Here is a 5,930-nt window from a genome sequence, read left to right on the forward strand (position 1 = left end):
AAGGCGGTAGTATTTATTAGGTTCTCGTGCTACCATTTTTATAAACGTCTTAGCGTCTTATATTTCGATTTTAATAGGTAATAGCCCTTCCGCTTGCTTATCCATAGTTATATAGTTAATAAAAGATAAGATATTATCGGTGTCTATCTTCTTAGGGGTTAAGGCTAAGGCTAATAAATTAAATTCTTCTGGGATTAATTGGCGTCGTAGGTTAAGTATAGGTATTAGATTGTTCTTTAGGTTTAATATAGTAGCTAGTAAGGAATATCGTCTTACTATTATAGGTTCCTTAGAAGTATAAAGTAAGGTAACTTATAGGCACGCTGCTTCTAGCAGCGCCTATAGTATTATAGAGACGTAGAATTGGTCGTAGGCTAGGTGTTAGTGGTAAAAAGGCGTAACGTAATGTCACGGGACGGGGGCAGTGGCTATAAGACGTATGTATTTAAGGAGTTTACAAGACGTTGCGCGATCGATCGTAAGGGTCGAGGGCGTAAGGAGGTAATATACCTACGCGTAGCTGACATAAGCTGTACGCGAGGTGTACGCGAGAGCACGGGGCTCTCCTATGGAGGCCCCTACGGTGGGGTTCTGTAACATATAAAGACTTTAAGGATCTAAGCGCAAGATATAAACTAAAAGAAACTATAGAAGAATTTAGGTAGAGAATTATTATATAGCAAGAATAGAAACTAGATAAGAGATCTAGCATATTAGGACGTATAAAGGACAGAGCATTAATATAAAGAATTACTAATAGGCCTAGGGTAGGTATACTAAGAGCTAAGTGGCTTACTAAACTGGAAGATAAAGAGGATCTAGGGATCCCTACTAGGTTTAAAGAACGACATATAAAGGGCTGTCACGACGTAGTAATAAGAAGATACTTCCTTATAGATAAGCCGTATACACTCCAGCAGCTGTACTAAAGGTAGTATAGGCAAAGGTATAATAATAAGTAGGAAGATTTCTATATGTAGTTAGATAAAAAGGTTATTTAGGACTACCCAATTATAGAAAAGGCTATAACGCATATTAAAGGAGCCTTAATTATAATGTTAAAGGATCTAGAGGAATAGTTAGAAGACTAAAGAAGCAAGAAATGTATCTCGGTACCCGTAAATAAAGTTATAATGTTTAAATCGGTATAATAGAGGTTTAAACTTAGGGATAAAGACGAGCTAAGAGTTAACCTAAAGCACCTAGCATATTACACGCTATTATAGATTATATACGTGGATAATATATACAAGATACATAAGAATCTAAAGGAAAAGAATTGGAAATACCCTATAAAAATATATTAGATAACGGACGAGCAATAATATAAGAATGCCAAATATATATATAGATGGCATCTAGCAAAAGTCTAAGAGGAAGGAAGCTTAGTACTTTAACTAGAAAGATTTCTTACGGAAGAATACTTAGACGGATAATAGTAGTGGAAATGCCTAGAGAATACGTGTCTATAGTATATTAAAGATAAAAAACGAACTAGATATTGGCTAAAGAGTAAGCTAAGTATAGTAGGATTAAGCAGCTAATAGTTAGGAAAAGTAGCCTACGGGACTAGAGGGAGCTAGTAGTAGAGCCTTAGACCCTTAAAGGAATTTAAGGATAACATCTAAATTTATAAGTTAATTGGTAAGATTAGCAGTTTAAAGCGCTAATAGATAGTGGAGTAACGCGGAACTATATCTTACTAGTAGCAGTTAAGAGAATAGGACTACCTTATAGACAAAAGGAGCAACCTTACCTATTAGTTATAATTTTAGGAGATCTAATAGCCTATAGAGGAGGGATTATTAATCTTAAAACAGGACCTATTTAGATAACTATTAAAGGAAGACAAATTAAGATATCTTTTAATATCCTACCATTAGGACGGGATAAGGCAGTATTAGGCATACCTTAGTTATAGGAATACAATCTAAAGATTAATTAGATTATAGGTTAAGTTAATATTAGGGATACTTAACGCCGTAAGATACGATAATAAGCTAAGTTGGTATAGTATTAAGTAGGGGCGACCTATAAAGAAATAGAAAAAGGACTAAGTTATATACCAAAAAGATACTATAAGTATGGTAAGAAACTATAGTCACTAGAAAGTAAAAAGCTATTAGAGTATATAGCATAGGACTATAAGATAGATTTAGAACTAGGAATAAGTCTAAGGTTCTTTCTAATCTATAAGCTTACTAAAGAGGAAGGTAGAGCACTAAAAGAGTTTGTCTAGGAAAACCTACAAAAGGGATACATTAGACTATTGTAGTTATTAGCGGGATATCTAGTACTATTTATACCAAAGAAGAATAGTAAACTAAGGCTAGGTATTAACTATAGACAGTTAAACAGCATTACTAGGAAGGATAGGTATCTTTTACCCTTAATTAGCGAGATTTAAGACAGGATAGGTAACGCGTAAATCTTTATAAAAATAGATCTAAGATAGGCGTACCATTAGATTAGAATTAAGGAAGGCGATAAATAAAAGGCAGCCTTTAGGTTAAAGGAAGGACTATATAAACCATTAGTTATATAATTTAGGCTTATAAACGTACTAGCGACGTTCTAGAAGCGTATTAACAATATATTAGGAGAACACTTAGATGAGTTTATTATAGTATACCTTAATAATATTATCATCTACTTAATAACTAAGGAAGAATACGGGGAATATATTAAATAGGTCTTAAAGAGAGTATAAGAAGAACAGATGCTAGTAGCAATTAAGAAATGCGAGTTCTTTACTAGGAAGACTAATTTTATTAAATTTATTATTAAACTAGGCCAACTTAGTATAGATTTAAAGAAAATTAAGGCTATAGCAAATTAGTAAGAACTAAAGAACGTTATATAGTTAAGATTGTTTCTAGGGTTTTATAATTACTATAGAAGGTTTATAGCGCAGTGGTTAAAGGACATTAAACTATTTACGCGGTTAATAAAGAAAGAAGAACTATAGGCATGGGGAGAGGAATAAAGGGAACTCTTTAAGAAAGTTAAAGAGTTGTTTACCTAGGAGCCAGTTCTTAAGATCTATTAACTAGGATTAGAAACGGTTATAGAAACGGATATATTAGACTATATACTAGGGGCATACTTTATATAAAAACATCAAAATAGATAGCACTTAGTGGCATACTATAGTCGAAAGATAACACTACTAAAGTTAAACTATAACATCTATAATAAGGAGTTATTAGGTATAGTTACAGCACTAAAGAAATAGAGAGCATTCTTATAAGGCACAGAAAAACTATTTATAGTTAAGACGGATTATAAGAACCTAATAGGATTCTTAATAATAAAGGAACTTAACTAAAGATAGGTTAGATGGGTAGAGATACTTATAGAATACTATTTCAAGATTTAGTATACTAAGGGTACAGACAATATATAAGCAGATGCTCTAAGTCGCAAGGCTAAACTATAAAACGATAAAAAGCTATTAGGGGCTTTACTGCAAAAAGACACAGACGGATTAATTAGATACAATTATCCAAAAATTACAGCAACTTAAAAGGAGTTAGATAAGGTTTACGAGATACTAGAAAGCTTTTAGGTATAAAGAATTCTAGAAGTATAGCTAGAAGATCTATAAACGGATATATATAAAAATTAAGAAGCGAAGTATATCCTAAGAAGCATAGCAGAGCAGTTCGTGGAAGACTTCTATAAGGGACTAACTTAAGGACATAATAGGGCCACGGGCTTAGTGTTAAGACTCCAGAAGGAGTATATTATTAACAAAATCTAGGGCTTAGCGTAAAAAGTTATAAAGGAATATCTAGATTACTAAAGGAATAAACTAGCGAGGTATAAGCCATATAGAGGGCTATAACCCGTTAAAATACCAGAAAGACTATAGGAGGTTATATTATAGGACTTTATTATTAAGTTGCTAAAGTTAAAGGACCCTATTACCGGACAAGATTATAACGCGATCTTAGTAATAGTAGATAAGCTTATAAAGTAGGGATACTTTATAGCATATACAAAAGAAATCTTAGCAGAAGATATTACTAGAATCTATATTAAAGAAGTATTTATAAAACATAGAGCACTAAGTAAGATTATATTAGACAGAGATTTAAGATTTATAGTAGTATTCTAGAAAGTATTCTTAGCGGAGTAAGGAGTTAGAGCAGCAACTTCTATTATATATTATCCGCAGACAGATAGTTAAATAGAAAGATTAAATTAGACGCTAAAATAGTATCTAAGGCACTATATTAATTATACATAAAATAATTGGGTATCGCTATTACTAATTATATAGTTTGCATATAATATAACACCTTAAGAAGGAATAGGCATATTACTATTTAAGGCAAATTATGGATACGAGCTAAGAATATCATTATTACTATAGTAAGTAAAGAAAACAAGTAGTACAGCTAAAGAAAGGATAAAGACGTTAATAAATCTTTATATAGACCTTATAGAATTAGTAAAGAAAGTATAAGAGAGAATAAAAAAGTACTATAACGCTAAGAGATCTAAGGGACTAGATCTTAAGGAGGGAGATAAAGTATAGCTACTATATAAAAATTTCAAGAGTCGACGACTAAGTAAGAAATTAGACTATATTAGACTAGGACCTTTTAAAATTATAAAGAGGATTTTACTAGTTACGTTTAAGTTAAACCTACTAGCTAAAATAAAGATCTACCCTATATAGCATATCGTAATGCTAGAGCCAGTATATAGGAATGTTAGGCTATTAGTTTATAAAGCAGATATATACAGAGGATAAGAAGAAGACAAATAGTAAGTTTTAAAGATTGTTAGTTATAAGGACGTTAACAATAAAACATAGTACGAGGTTAAGTAGATAGGCTATACTAAGACTACCTAGAAGCTATTAAAAAATTTAAAGAATACTATAGGAAAGGTATAGGAGTATTAGAAGACATTAGGTTAGGCAGTATTAAAAAAAAAGGATTACTAAAGAATAAGTTACCTAAGGTGGACCCAGGAAGAGTAGTTACTAAACTACTTAGATCTATTTTCTTCTCTATTAGAAGAGAATCCGTTCTTTTATCGCTAAGTTCCTATAAACCTTATTTTATAAATTTCCACTCCTTAAAACGGACCTTCTTACGCACCTTCTTAAGACGGATTAGTTAAGCGGACGCCACAAGATAAGACTTAAGGGCCCGTTGCTAAGCATCGGCAGCCTCCTATTTAGCGTCCTAAGAATGGCGTAATTCGGTAAAAGTAACAAATAGTTTATTATCTAGCTGTGTAGCAGTAGATTAAACATAAAACCCTAAGATAAATTAATTAAGGAACCAGACGACTATTAAGAGTAATAGGTTGTATATATTTAGTATTAGAGATAGAGCGAACGTTATAGGATAAACAAATATTTACTTTAGTATACTTTAAGTAAGAGGACGGTTGTTATAAAGATAGGTTTACTAACGTAATATAAACTAACCTCTACCTTCACCGCACATGCAACCTTACTAAAAGGTAGCGCCACACTCTAAAACTTACGCATACCCATCTTACCATCAAAAACAATTGATTTTCCAACTTTCAAGACCTAATTCCTACCGCCTAGCGAGCTAGAGGTGGATTTATTTGTCATTTTACCCCCTTATCCCAACAGAAAATTTTCTCTAGGGGTGGTCCTAGCTTATAAGCGAGGCACGGACAGGAACACTAAAACCACTACTACTACCACTAATACCAATACCAATAGGGGCTAGTCTTTCTACTCCCTTTTAGCCTAATCTCCCCAGAAATCTTCTAGTAGGATTAGTAAGGAGAAAGGTATAAGGGTAGAAAAAAAAAACTAGGAAACCCCCCCTATAAGATGCCAAAGTCTAATAGGCATAAAAAAAAACCTCCTATAGAAATAAGTGATAATGAGTCTACGGACTACATTCACTTTTTCTGCCCCTTCTCCTTCTTTG

The sequence above is a fragment of the Cenococcum geophilum genome, assembly GCF_001692895.1.
Source record: "Cenococcum geophilum 1.58 unplaced genomic scaffold K441scaffold_12, whole genome shotgun sequence".
NCBI lineage: Eukaryota > Fungi > Ascomycota > Dothideomycetes > Gloniales > Gloniaceae > Cenococcum > Cenococcum geophilum.